This window comes from Stenella coeruleoalba (assembly GCF_951394435.1).
Source record: "Stenella coeruleoalba genome assembly, contig: scaffold_68, whole genome shotgun sequence".
In the NCBI taxonomy this organism is placed as follows: Eukaryota; Metazoa; Chordata; class Mammalia; order Artiodactyla; family Delphinidae; genus Stenella; species Stenella coeruleoalba.
The window spans coordinates 1,243,586-1,258,981 of record NW_027645870.1 but is presented as its reverse complement, the minus strand read 5'-3'; the positions used below and the strand labels follow the sequence as shown (position 1 = coordinate 1,258,981).

Genomic DNA, 15,396 nt, shown 5'->3' with positions numbered 1-15,396 from the left:
CCAATGAGAGACTAGCTGGAGGTGTCTGGACGGGCAAATTTAACTCTCATTTCCCACCAGGAAGAGGAATTAACCAAAGGCTCAGCGTGCCGTGCCGGAACCAGATTAGGTCCTGAAGCCATCCTGCGGTGTTGCGGCCAGGTCACAAGAAAGCGAGTTGAAGAAAGGAGCTCAGGGGCACTGTAATTCACAAACCTGCAGAGTTATAAATGACAGCTATCGTCCAAAAATAGACTGAAGTAAGGCTGCCAAGAGGACTTGAAAGCGGTGCAGAATTGCAGGAAACCGATTTCAGGAGGTAGACTGGAATTGCATTGAAAGCATAGGAAAAGAGGCAGAACGTCCACAATGATGCACTTGGCCAAAAAGGGCGTATGCGTTTTTTCCTGAATATATTCAGGAAAAAACGCATACGCCCTTTTTGGCCAACCAAGCAAGCTTGCAAAGGAAATCTGCACTACAATGAAGTCTCACTTCCCCCCGGTCAAAAGGGCCATCTGAAAAAAGTGTAAAATCCAGAAAGGCAGGACAGGCCATGGAGAACTGGGAGCCTTGTTATGCTGATGGGCGGGATGTAAATTGCCAACAACCACTCGGGAGAAGTGTATGGTGTTTCCTGAAACATCTAAAAAACAAAGCAACAGAGCCTAGGGCACTTCCACTTATGGTCCTATAGCTTAGGGAAATTAAAATCAAAAAGACACAGCCACCCCAAAGTTTGGAACGGCTCTGTTTACAAGAACCTCGTTTACAGTACAAGTTCAACATCGCAGAAAGTGAAAAATGGATAAAGAACTTGTGGTACTTACGTACAATGCAGTATCACTCAGCAATGAAATCTATGTCATCAGGCCCGTAGCAGCACAATGAGTAGATTCAGGTACGATGATTCTAACTGAAATAAGTCACACAGAAAAAGAAACATCATAAGATATCACTAATACACGGAATGTAAACTTGGCTACACAGGAACTGAATTCCAAAACAGAACAGGGTCTCAAATTTAGAAAACCAACTTATGCTTGCTTAAGGGGAAAGGTGAGTTGGGGTGCTGCATAAAACCAGAGATTGAAATGAGCACAGATAAAGTTCCTTAAGCCAAATATGGAATAGACAAGAGCTACTCCTTGCTCAACGAAATGGACTCAACACCGCATATTAAACGCCTAAGAATGTACCTGACTAGTAAGTATCTTAAAACCTATGGATTGCTATGTCTCCGAAAGAGAATCAAGCATGTGTACAGGGGCATAAACGCAGCAGTGATAGGATTGGAGAGGTTCGGTGAGCAAATGAAGACCCTTTGAAGTCATATTGCATGGTACCCATTCCACGGGTTTCAACTACCAAGGTTTAAGGTATTCTTCCTTCAGCTAAAACATGCATGTGGAACCCAAGTATGATCAACCATGTGAACGGGAGACGTGTTCAAATATGTCTCAGTTTTCCTCCCCTGGTACTCGGGTGCAACATTCCAGACACTTTACTAACACTCTCCCCACTTGGAGAGTCAGCGCCTTTAACCTCCTGTTTGGCCCAGTTTGCAATTTCTGCGGAAGATGAACAGGAATAGCGAGAACCAATGAGAGGCTAGCTGGAGGTGTCTGGACGGGCAAATTTAACTCTCATTTCCCACCAGGAAGAGGAATTAACCAAAGGCTCAGCGTGCCGTACCGGAACCAGATTAGAGCCTGAAGCCATCCTGGGGTGTTGCGGCCAGCTCAAAAGAAAGCGAGTTGAACAAAGGAGCTCAGGGGCACTGTAATTCACAAACCTGCAGAGTTATAAATGACAGCTATCGTCCAAAAATAGACTGAAGTAAGGCTGCCAAGAGGACTTGAAAGCGGGGCAGAATTGCAGGAAACCGATTTCAGGAGGTAGACTGGAATTGCATTGAAAGCATAGGAAAAGAGGCAGAACGTCCACAATGATGCACTTGGCCAAAAAGGGCGTATGCGTTTTTTCCTGAATATATTCAGGAAAAAACGCATACGCCCTTTTTGGCCAACCAAGCAAGCTTGCAAAGGAAATCTGCACTACAATGAAGTCTCACTTCCCCCCGGTCAAAAGGGCCATCTGAAAAAAGTGTAAAATCCAGAAAGGCAGGACAGGCCATGGAGAACTGGGAGCCTTGTTATGCTGATGGGCGGGATGTAAATTGCCAACAACCACTCGGGAGAAGTGTATGGTGTTTCCTGAAACATCTAAAAAACAAAGCAACAGAACCTAGGGCACTTCCACTTATGGTCCTATAGCTTAGGGAAATTAAAATCAAAAAGACACAGCCACCCCAAAGTTTGGGACGCCTCTGTTTACAAGAACCTCGTTTACAGTACAAGTTCAACATCGCAGAAAGTGAAAAATGGATAAAGAAGTTGTGGTATTTACTTACAAAGCAATATCACTCAGCAATGAAATCTGTGTCATCAGGCCCTTAGCAGCACAATGAGTGGATTCAGGTATGATGATTCTAACTGAAGTAAGTCACACAGAAAAAGAAACATCATAAGATATCAGTAATACACGGAATGTAAACTTGGCTACACAGGAACTGAATTACAGAACAGAACAGGGTCTCAAATTTAGAAAACCAACTTATGCTTGCTTAAGGGTAAAGGTGAGTTGGGGTGCTGCATAAAACCAGAGATTGAAATGAGCACAGATAAAGTTCCTTAAGTCAAATATGGAATAGACAAGAGCTACTCCTTACTCAACGAAATGGACTCAACACCGCATATTAAACGCCTAAGAATGTACCTGACTAGTAAGTATCTTAAAAACCTATGGATTGCTATGTCTCCGAAAGAGAATCAAGCATGTGTACAAGGGCATAAACGCAGCAGTGATAGGATTGGAGAGGTTCGGTGAGCAAATGAAGACCCTTTGAAGTTATATTGCATGGTACCCATTACACGGGTCTCAACTCTCCAGTTTTAAGGTATTCTTCCTTCAGCTAAAACATGCATGTGGAACCCAGAGTATGATCAAACATGTGAACGGGAGACGTGTTCAAATATGTCTCAGTTTTCCTCCCCTGGTACTCGGGTGCAACATTCCAGACGCTTTACTAACACTCTCCCCACTTGGAGAGTCAGCGCCTTTAACCTCCTGTTTGGCCCAGTTTGCAATTTCTGCGGAAGATGAACAGGAATAGCGAGAACCAATGAGAGGCTAGCTGGAGGTGTCTGGACGGGCAAATTTAACTCTCATTTCCCACCAGGAAGAAGAATTAACCAAAGGCTCAGCATGCCGGGCCGGAACCAGATTAGGGCCTGAAGCCATCATGCGGTGTTGCAGCCAGGTCACAAGAAAGCGAGTTGAAGAAAGGAGCTCAGGGGCACTGTAATTCACAAACCTGCAGAGTTATAAATGACAGCTATCGTCCAAAAATAGACTGAAGTAAGGCTGCCAAGAGGACTTGAAAGCGGGGCAGAATTGCAGGAAACCGATTTCAGGAGGTAGACTGGAATTGCATTGAAAGCATAGGAAAAGAGGCAGAACGTCCACAATGATGCACTTGGCCAAAAAGGGCGTATGCGTTTTTTCCTGAATATATTCAGGAAAAACGCATACGCCCTTTTTGGCCAACCAAGCAAGCTTGCAAAGGAAATCTGCACTACAATGAAGTCTCACTTCCCCCCGGTCAAAAGGGCCATCTGAAAAAAGTGTAAAATCCATAAAGGCAACAGGCCATGGAGAACTGGGAGCCTTGTTATGCTGATGGGCGGGATGTAAATTGCCAACAGACACTTGGGAGAAGTGTATGGTGTTTCCTGAAACATCTAAAAAACAAAGCAACAGAGCCTAGGGCACATCCACTTATGGTCCTATAGCTTAGGGAAATTAAAATCAAAAAGACACAGCCACCCCAAAGTTTGGAACGGCTCTGTTTACAAGAACCTCGTTTACAGTACAAGTTCAACATCGCAGAAAGTGAAAAATGGATAAAGAAGTTGTGGTATTCACTTACAAAACAATATCACTCAGCAATGAAATCTATGTCATCAGGCCCTTAGCATCGCAATGAGTGGATTCAGGTATGATGATTCTAACTGAAGTAAGTCACACAGAAAAAGAAACATCATAAGATATCAGTAATACACGGAATGTAAACTTGGCTACACAGGAACTGAATTACAGAACAGAACAGGTTCTCAAATTTAGAAAACCAACTTATGCTTGCTTAAGGGTAAAGGTGAGTTGGGGTGCTGCATAAAACCAGAGATTGAAATGAGCACAGATAAAGTTCCTTAAGTCAAATATGGAATAGACAAGAGCTACTCCTTGCTCAACGAAATGGACTCAACACCGCATATTAAACGCCTAAGAATGTACCTGACTAGTAAGTATCTTAAAAACCTATGGATTGCTATGTCTCTAAAAGAGAATCAAGCATGTGTACAGGGGCATAAACGCAGCAGTGATAGGATTGGAGAAGTTCGGTGAGCAAATGAAGACCCTTTGAAGTCATATTGCATGGTACCCATTCCACGGGTTTCAACTACCCAGGTTTTAGGTATTCTTCCTTCAGCTAAAACATGCATGTGGAACCCAAGTATGGTCAACCATGTGAACGGGAGACGTGTTCAAATATGTCTCAGTTTTCCTCCCCTGGTACTCGGGTGCAACATTCCAGACGCTTTACTAACACTCTCCCTACTTGGAGAGTCAGTCCCTTTAACCTCCTGTTTGGCCCAGTTTGCAATTTCTGCGGAAGATGAACAGGAATAGCGAGAACCAATGAGAGACTAGCTGGAGGTGTCTGGACGGGCAAATTTAACTCTCATTTCCCACCAGGAAGAGGAAATAACCAAAGGCTCAGCGTGCCGTACCGGAACCAGATTAGGGCCTGAAGCCATCCTGCGGTGTTGCGGCCAGGTCACAAGAAAGCGAGTTGAAGAAAGGAGCTCAGGGGCACTGTAATGCACAAACCTGCAGAGTTATAAATGACAGCTATCGTCCAAAAATAGACTGAAGTAAGGCTGCCAAGAGGACTTGAAAGCGGGGCAGAATTGCAGGAAACCGATTTCAGGAGGTAGACTGGAATTGCATTGAAAGCATAGGAAAAGAGGCAGAACGTCCACAATGATGCACTTGGCCAAAAAGGGCGTATGCGTTTTTTCCTGAATATATTCAGGAAAAAACGCATACGCCCTTTTTGGCCAACCAAGCAAGCTTTCAAAGGAAATCTGCACTACAATGAAGTCTCACTTCCCCCCGGTCAAAAGGGCCATCTGAAAAAAGTGTAAAATCCAGAAAGGCAGGACAGGCCATGGAGAACTGGGAGCCTTGTTATGCTGATGGGCGGGATGTAAATTGCCAACAACCACTCGGGAGAAGTGTATGGTGTTTCCTGAAACATCTAAAAAACAAAGCAACAGAACCTAGGGCACTTCCACTTATGGTCCTATAGCTTAGGGAAATTAAAATCAAAAAGACACAGCCACGCCAAAGTTTGGAACGGCTCTGTTTACAAGAACCTCGTTTACAGTACAAGTTCAACATCGCAGAAAGTGAAAAATGGATAAAGAAGTTGTGGTATTTACTTACAAAGCAATATCACTCAGCAATGAAATCTGTGTCATCAGGCCCTTAGCAGCACAATGAGTGGATTCAGGTATGATGTTTCTAACTGAAGTAAGTCACACAGAAAAAGAAACATCATAAGATATCAGTAATACACGGAATGTAAACTTGGCTACACAGGAACTGAATTACAGAACAGAACAGGGTCTCAAATTTAGAAAACCAACTTATGCTTGCTTAAGGGGAAAGGTGAGTTGGGGTGCTGCATAAAACCAGAGATTGAAATGAGCACAGATAAAGTTCCTTAAGCCAAATATGGAATAGACAAGAGCTACTCCTTGCTCAACGAAATGGACTCAACACCCCATATTAAACGCCTAAGAATGTTCCTGACTAGTAAGTATCTTAAAACCTATGGATTGCTATGTCTCCAAAAGAGAATCAAGCATGTGTACAGGGGCATAAACGCAGCAGTGATAGGATTGGAGAGGTTCGGTGAGCAAATGAAGACCCTTTGAAGTCATATTGCATGGTACCCATTCCACGGGTTTCAACTACCCAGGTTTTAGGTATTCTTCCTTCAGCTAAAACATGCATGTGGAACCTAGAGTATGATCAACCATGTGATCGGGAGACGTGTTCAAATATGTCTCAGTTTTCGTACCCTGGTACTTGGGTGCAACATTCCAGACGCTTTACTACCACTCTCCCGACTTGGAGAGTCAGTCCCTTTAACCTCCTGTTTGGCCCAGTTTGCAATTTCTGCGGAAGATGAACAGGAATAGCGAGAACCAATGAGAGGCTAGCTGGAGGTGTCTGGACGGGCAAATTTAACTCTCATTTCCCACCAGGAAGAGGAAATAACCAAAGGCTCAGCGTGCCGTACCGGAACCAGATTAGGGCCTGAAGCCATCCTGCGGTGTTGCGGCCAGCTCAAAAGAAAGCGAGTTGAACAAAGGAGCTCAGGGGCACTGTAGTTCACAAACCTGCAGAGTTATAAATGACAGCTATCGTCCAAAAATATACTGAAGTAAGGCTGCCAAGAGGACTTGAAAGCGGGGCAGAATTGCAGGAAACCGATTTCAGGAGGTAGACTGGAATTGCATTGAAAGCATAGGAAAAGAGGCAGAACGTCCACAATGATGCACTTGGCCAAAAAGGGCGTATGCGTTTTTTCCTGAATATATTCAGGAAAAAACGCATACGCCCTTTTTGGCCAACCAAGCAAGCTTGCAAAGGAAATCTGCACTACAATGAAGTCTCACTTCCCCCCGGTCAAAAGGGCCATCTGAAAAAAGTGTAAAATCCAGAAAGGCAGGACAGGCCATGGAGAACTGGCAGCCTTGTTATGCTGATGGGCGCGATGTAAATTGCCAACAGACACTCGGGAGAAGTGTATGGTGTTTCCTGAAACATCTAAAAAACAAAGCAACAGAGCCTAGGGCACTTCCACTTATGGTCCTATAGCTTAGGGAAATTAAAATCAAAAAGACACAGCCACCCCAAAGTTTGGAACGGCTCTGTTTACAAGAACCTCGTTTACAGTACAGGTTCAACATCGCAGAAAGTGAAAAATGGATAAAGAACTTGTGGTACTTACGTACAATGCAGTATCACTCAGCAATGAAATCTATGTCATCAGGCCCGTAGCAGCATAATGAGTAGATTCAGGTACGATGATTCTAACTGAAATAAGTCACACAGAAAAAGAAACATCATAAGATATCACTAATACATGGAATGTAAACTTGGCTACACAGGAACTGAATTCCAAAACAGAACAGGGTCTCAAATTTAGAAAACCAACTTATGCTTGCTTAAGGGGAAAGGTGAGTTGGGTTGCTGTATAAAACCAGAGATTGAAATGAGCACAGATAAAGTTCCTTAAGCCAAATATGGAATAGACAAGAGCTACTCCTTGCTCAACGAAATGGACTCAACACCCCATATTAAACGCCTAAGAATGTACCTGACTAGTAAGTATCTTCAAACCTATGGATTTCTATGTCTCCGAAAGAGAATCAAGCATGTGTACAGGGGCATAAACGCAGCAGTGATAGGATTGGAGAGGTTCGGTGAGCAAATGAAGACCCTTTGAAGTCATATTGCATGGTACCCATTCCACGGGTTTCAACTACCCAGGTTTTAGGTATTCTTCCTTCAGCTAAAACATGCATGTGGAACCCAAGTATGATCAACCATGTGAACGGGAGACGTGTTCAAATATGTCTCAGTTTTCCTCCCCTGGTACTCGGGTGCAACATTCCAGACGCTTTACTAACACTCTCCCCACTTGGAGAGTCAGCGCCTTTAACCTCCTGTTTGGCCCAGTTTGCAATTTCTGCGGAAGATGAACAGGAATAGCGAGAACCAATGAGAGGCTAGCTGGAGGTGTCTGGACGGGCAAATTTAACTCTCATTTCCCACCAGGAAGAGGAAATAACCAAAGGCTCAGTGTGCCGACCGGAACCAGATTAGGGCCTGAAGCCATCCTGCGGTGTTGCGGCCAGGTCACAAGAAAGCGAGTTGAACAAAGGAGCTCAGGGGCACTGTAATTCACAAACCTGCAGAGTTATAAATGACAGCTATCGTCCAAAAATAGACTGAAGTAAGGCTGCCAAGAGGATTTGAAAGCGGGGCAGAATTGCAGGAAACCGATTTCAGGAGGTAGACTGGAATTGCATTGAAAGCATAGGAAAAGAGGCAGAACGTCCACAATGATGCACTTGGCCAAAAAGGGCGTATGCGTTTTTTCCTGAATATATTCAGGAAAAAACGCATACGCCCTTTTTGGCCAACCAAGCAAGCTTGCAAAGGAAATCTGCACTACAATGAAGTCTCACTTCCCCCCGGTCAAAAGGGCCATCTGAAAAAAGTGTAAAATCCAGAAAGGCAGGACAGGCCATGGAGAACTGGGAGCCTTCTTATGCTGATGGGCGGGATGTAAATTGCCAACAACCACTCGGGAGAAGTGTATGGTGTTTCCTGAAACATCTAAAAAACAAAGCAACAGAAGCTAGGGCACTTCCACTTATGGTCCTATAGCTTAGGGAAATTAAAATCAATAAGACACAGCCACCCCAAAGTTTGGGACGCCTCTGTTTACAAGAACCTCGTTTACAGTACAAGTTCAACATCGCAGAAAGTGAAAAATGGATAAAGAAGTTGTGGTATTTACTTACAAAGCAATATCACTCAGCAATGAAATCTGTGTCATCAGGCCCGTAGCAGCACAATGAGTGGATTCAGGTATGATGATTCTAACTGAAGTAAGTCACACAGAAAAAGAAACATCATAAGATATCAGTAATACACGGAATGTAAACTTGGCTACACAGGACCTGAATTACAGAACAGAACAGGGACTCAAATTTAGAAAACCAACTTATGCTTGCTTAAGGGGAAAGGTGAGTTGGGGTGCTGCATAAAACCAGAGATTGAAATGAGCACAGATAAAGTTCCTTAAGTCAAATATGGAATAGACAAGAGCTACTCCTTGCTCTACGAAATGGACTCAACACCGCATATTAAACGCCTAAGAATGTACCTGACTAGTAAGTATCTTAAAAACCTATGGATTGCTATGTCTCCGAAAGAGAATCAAGCATGTGTACAGGGGCATAAACGCAGCAGTGATAGGATTGGAGAGGTTCGGTGAGCAAATGAAGACCCTTTGAAGTCATATTGCATGGTACCCATTACACGGGTTTCAACTACCCAGGTTTAAGGTATTCTTCCTTCAGCTAAATCATGCATGTGGAACCCAAGTATGATCAACCATGTGAACGGGAGACGTGTTCAAATATGTCTCAGTTTTCCTCCCCTGGTACTCGGGTGCAACATTCCAGACGCTTTACTAACACTCTCCCCACTTGGAGAGTCAGCGCCTTTAAACTCCTGTTTGGCCCCGTTTGCAATTTCTGCGGAAGATGAACAGGAATAGTGAGAACCAATGAGAGGCTAGCTGGAGGTGTCTGGACGGGCAAATTTAACTCTCATTTCCCACCAGGAAAAGGAAATAACCAAAGGCTCAGCGTGCCGTGCCGGAACCAGATTAGGGCCTGAAGCCATCCTGTGGTGTTGCGGCCAGGTCACAAGAAAGGAAGTTGAAGAAAGGAGCTCAGGGGCACTGTAATGCACAAACCTGCAGAGTTATAAATGACAGCTATCGTCCAAAAATAGACTGAAGTAAGGCTGCCAAGAGGACTTGAAAGCGGGGCAGAATTGCAGGAAACCGATTTCAGGAGGTAGACTGGAATTGCATTGAAAGCATAGGAAAAGAGGCAGAACGTCCACAATGATGCACTTGGCCAAAAAGGGCGTATGCGTTTTTTCCTGAATATATTCAGGAAAAAACGCATACGCCCTTTTTGGCCAACCAAGCAAGCTTGCAAAGGAAATCTGCACTACAATGAAGTCTCACTTCCCCCCGGTCAAAAGGGCCATCTGAAAAAAGTGTAAAATCCAGAAAGGCAGGACAGGCCATGGAGAACTGGGAGCCTTGTTATGCTGATGGGCGGGATGTAAAATGCCAACAACCACTCGGGAGAAGTGTATGGTGTTTCCTGAAACATCTAAAAAACAAAGCAACAGAACCTAGGGCACTTCCACTTATGGTCCTATAGCTTAGGGAAATTAAAATCAAAAAGACACAGCCACCCCAAAGTTTGGAACGGCTCCGCTTACAAGAACCTCGTTTACAGTACAAGTTCAACATCGCAGAAAGTGAAAAATGGATAAAGAAGTTGTGGTATTTACTTACAAAGCAATATCACTCAGCAATGAAATCTGTGTCATCAGGCCCTTAGCAGCACAATGAGTGGATTCAGGTATGATGATTCTAAGTGAAGTAAGTCACACAGAAAAAGAAACATCATAAGATATCAGTAATACACGGAATGTAAACTTGGCTACACAGGAACTGAATTACAGAACAGAACAGGGTCTCAAATTTAGAAAACCAACTTATGCTTGCTTAAGGGTAAAGGTGAGGTGGGGTGCTGCATAAAACCAGAGATTGAAATGAGCACAGATAAAGTTCCTTAAGCCAAATATGGAATAGACAAGAGCTACTCCTTGCTCAACGAAATGGACTCAACACCGCATATTAAACGCCTAAGAATGTACCTGACTAGTAAGTATCTTCAAACCTATGGATTGCTATGTCTCCGAAAGAGAATCAAGCATGTGTACAGGGGCATAAACGCAGCAGTGATAGGATTGGAGAGGTTCGGTGAGCAAATGAAGACCCTTTGAAGTCATATTGCATGGTACCCATTCCAAGGGTTTCAACTACCCAGGTTTTAGGTATTCTTCCTTCAGCTAAAACATGCATGTGGAACCCAAGTATGATCAACCATGTGAACGGGAGACGTGTTCAAATATGTCTCAGTTTTCCTCCCCTGGTACTCGGGTGCAACATTCCAGACGCTTTACTAACACTCTCCCCACTTGGAGAGTCAGCGCCTTTAACCTCCTGTTTGGCCCAGTTTGCAATTTCTGCGGAAGATGAACAGGAATAGCGAGAACCAATGAGAGGCTAGCTGGAGGTGTCTGGACGGGCAAATTTAACTCTCATTTCCCACCAGGAAGAGGAAATAACCAAAGGCTCAGTGTGCCGACCGGAACCAGATTAGGGCCTGAAGCCATCCTGCGGTGTTGCGGCCAGGTCACAAGAAAGCGAGTTGAACAAAGGAGCTCAGGGGCACTGTAATTCACAAACCTGCAGAGTTATAAATGACAGCTATCGTCCAAAAATAGACTGAAGTAAGGCTGCCAAGAGGACTTGAAAGCGGGGCAGAATTGCAGGAAACCGATTTCAGGAGGTAGACTGGAATTGCATTGAAAGCATAGGAAAAGAGGCAGAACGTCCACAATGATGCACTTGGCCAAAAAGGGCGTATGCGTTTTTTCCTGAATATATTCAGGAAAAAACGCATACGCCCTTTTTGGCCAACCAAGCAAGCTTGCAAAGGAAATCTGCACTACAATGAAGTCTCACTTCCCCCCGGTCAAAAGGGCCATCTGAAAAAAGTGTAAAATCCAGAAAGGCTGGACAGGCCATGGAGAACTGGGAGCCTTGTTATGCTGATGGGCGGGATGTAAATTGCCAACAACCACTCGGGAGAAGTGTATGGTGTTTCCTGAAACATCTAAAAAACAAAGCAACAGAACCTAGGGCACTTCCACTTATGGTCCTATAGCTTAGGGAAATTAAAATCAATAAGACACAGCCACCCCAAAGTTTGGGACGCCTCTGTTTACAAGAACCTCGTTTACAGTACAAGTTCAACATCGCAGAAAGTGAAAAATGGATAAAGAAGTTGTGGTATTTACTTACAAAGCAATATCACTCAGCAATGAAATCTGTGTCATCAGGCCCGTAGCAGCACAATGAGTGGATTCAGGTATGATGATTCTAACTGAAGTAAGTCACACAGAAAAAGAAACATCATAAGATATCAGTAATACACGGAATGTAAACTTGGCTACACAGGAACTGAATTACAGAACAGAACAGGGACTCAAATTTAGAAAACCAACTTATGCTTGCTTAAGGGGAAAGGTGAGTTGGGGTGCTGCATAAAACCAGAGATTGAAATGAGCACAGATAAAGTTCCTTAAGTCAAATATGGAATAGACAAGAGCTACTCCTTGCTCTACGAAATGGACTCAACACCGCATATTAAACGCCTAAGAATGTACCTGACTAGTAAGTATCTTAAAAACCTATGGATTGCTATGTCTCCGAAAGAGAATCAAGCATGTGTACAGGGGCATAAACGCAGCAGTGATAGGATTGGAGAGGTTCGGTGAGCAAATGAAGACCCTTTGAAGTCATATTGCATGGTACCCATTACACGGGTTTCAACTACCCAGGTTTAAGGTATTCTTCCTTCAGCTAAAACATGCATGTGGAACCCAAGTATGATCAACCATGTGAACGGGAGACGTGTTCAAATATGTCTCAGTTTTCCTCCCCTGGTACTCGGGTGCAACATTCCAGACGCTTTACTAACACTCTCCCCACTTGGAGAGTCAGCGCCTTTAACCTCCTGTTTGGCCCAGTTTGCAATTTCTGCGGAAGATGAACAGGAATAGTGAGAACCAATGAGAGGCTAGCTGGAGGTGTCTGGACGGGCAAATTTAACTCTCATTTCCCACCAGGAAAAGGAAATAACCAAAGGCTCAGCGTGCCGTGCCGGAACCAGATTAGGGCCTGAAGCCATCATGTGGTGTTGCGGCCAGGTCACAAGAAAGGAAGTTGAAGAAAGGAGCTCAGGGGCACTGTAATGCACAAACCTGCAGAGTTATAAATGACAGCTATCGTCCAAAAATAGACTGAAGTAAGGCTGCCAAGAGGACTTGAAAGCGGGGCAGAATTGCAGGAAACCGATTTCAGGAGGTAGACTGGAATTGCACTGAAAGCATAGGAAAAGAGGCAGAACGTCCACAATGATGCACTTGGCCAAAAAGGGCGTATGCGTTTTTTCCTGAATATATTCAGGAAAAAACGCATACGCCCTTTTTGGCCAACCAAGCAAGCTTGCAAAGGAAATCTGCACTACAATGAAGTCTCACTTCCCCCCGGTCAAAAGGGCCATCTGAAAAAAGTGTAAAATCCAGAAAGGCAGGACAGGCCATGGAGAACTGGGAGCCTTGTTATGCTGATGGGCGGGATGTAAATTGCCAACAGACACTCGGGAGAAGTGTATGGTGTTTCCTGAAACATCTAAAAAACAAAGCAACAGAGCCTAGGGCACTGCCACTTATGGTCCTATAGCTTAGGGAAATTAAAATCAAAAAGACACAGCCACCCCAAAGTTTGGAACGGCTCTGTTTACAAGAACCTCGTTTACAGTACAAGTTCAACATCGCAGAAAGTGAAAAATGGATAAAGAAGTTGTGGTATTTACTTACAAAGCAATATCACTCAGCAATGAAATCTGTGTCATCAGGCCCTTAGCAGCACAATGAGTGGATTCAGGTACGATGATTCTAACTGAAATAAGTCACACAGAAAAAGAAACATCATAAGATATCACTAATACACGGAATGTAAACTTGGCTACACAGGAACTGAATTCCAAAACAGAACAGGTTCTCAAATTTAGAAAACCAACTTATGCTTGCTGAAGGGTAAAGGTGAGTTGGGGTGCTGCATAAAACCAGAGATTGAAATGAGCACAGATAAAGTTCTTTAAGCCAAATATGGAATAGACAAGAGCTACTCCTTGCTCAACGAAATGGACTCAACACCCCATATTAAACACCTAAGAATGTACCTGACTAGTAAGTATCTTAAAACCTATGGATTGCTATGTCTCCAAAAGAGAATCAAGCGTGTGTACAGGGGAATAAACGCAGCAGTGATAGGATTGGAGAGGTTCGGTGAGCAAATGAAGACCCTTTGAAGTCATATTGCATGGTACCCATTCCACGGGTCTCAACTCTCCATGTTTAAGGTATTCTTCCTTCAGCTAAAACATGCATGTGGAACCCAGAGTATGATCAACCATGTGAACGGGAGACGTGTTCAAATATGTCTCAGTTTTCCTCCCCTGGTACTCGGGTGCAACATTCCAGACGCTTTACTAACACTCTCCCCACTTGGAGAGTCAGCGCCTTTAACCTCCTGTTTGGCCCAGTTTGCAATTTCTGCGGAAGATGAACAGGAATAGCGAGAACCAATGAGAGGCTAGCTGGAGGTGTCTGGACGGGCAAATTTAACTCTCATTTCCCACCAGGAAGAGGAAATAACCAAAGGCTCAGCGTGCCGTACCGGAACCAGATTAGGGCCTGAAGATATCCTGCAGTGTTGCGGCCAGGTCACAAGAAAGCGAGTTGAAGAAAGGAGCTCAGGGGCACTGTAATTCACAAACCTGCAGAGTTATAAATGACAGCTATCATCCAAAAATAGACTGAAGTAAGGCTGCCAAGAGGACTTGAAAGCGGGGCAGAATTGCAGGAAACCGATTTCAGGAGGTAGACTGGAATTGCACTGAAAGCATAGGAAAAGAGGCAGAACGTCCACAATGATGCACTTGGCCAAAAAGGGCGTATGCGTTTTTTCCTGAATATATTCAGGAAAAAACGCATACGCCCTTTTTGTCCAACCAAGCAAGCTTGCAAAGGAAATCTGCACTACAATGAAGTCTCACTTCCCCCCGGTCAAAAGGGCCATCTGAAAAAAGTGTAAAATCCAGAAAGGCAGGACAGGCCATGGAGAACTGGGAGCCTTGTTATGCTGATGGGCGGGATGTAAATTGCCAACAGACACTCGGGAGAAGTGTATGGTGTTTCCTGAAACATCTAAAAAACAAAGCAACAGAGCCTAGGGCACTGCCACTTATGGTCCTATAGCTTAGGGAAATTAAAATCAAAAAGACACAGCCACCCCAAAGTTTGGAACGGCTCTGTTTACAAGAACCTCGTTTACAGTACAAGTTCAACATCGCAGAAAGTGAAAAATGGATAAAGAAGTTGTGGTATTTACTTACAAAGCAATATCACTCAGCAATGAAATCTGTGTCATCAGGCCCTTAGCAGCACAATGAGTGGATTCAGGTACGATGATTCTAACTGAAATAAGTCACACAGAAAAAGAAACATCATAAGATATCAGTAATACACGGAATGTAAACTTGGCTACACAGGAACTGAATTCCAAAACAGAACAGGTTCTCAAATTTAGAAAACCAACTTATGCTTGCTTAAGGGGAAAGGTGAGTTGGGGTGCTACATAAAACCAGAGATTGAAATGAGCACAGATAAAGTTCCTTAAGTCAAATATGGAATAGACAAGAGCTACTCCTTGCTCAACGAAATGGACTCAACACCGCATATTAAACGCCTAAGAATGTACCTGAC

At 43.9% G+C, this 15,396-nt stretch overlaps 1 long non-coding RNA gene across 5 annotated transcripts in view; it reads right to left on the bottom strand.

The window, feature by feature from the left end:
* Positions 1–15,396, bottom strand: part of LOC307181500 — a 429,076-nt gene that overhangs the window by 215,452 nt on the left and 198,228 nt on the right. For 4 of the 5 annotated variants that reach the window (XR_013826923.1, XR_013826924.1, XR_013826925.1 and 1 more), the window contains exon 2: positions 10,289–10,366. This is a non-coding gene — a long non-coding RNA (uncharacterized lncRNA). Of the gene's footprint in view, positions 1–7,166; positions 7,213–10,288; positions 10,367–15,396 lie in introns of those variants that run through there. The other variant, XR_013826927.1, reaches the window with a different exon arrangement.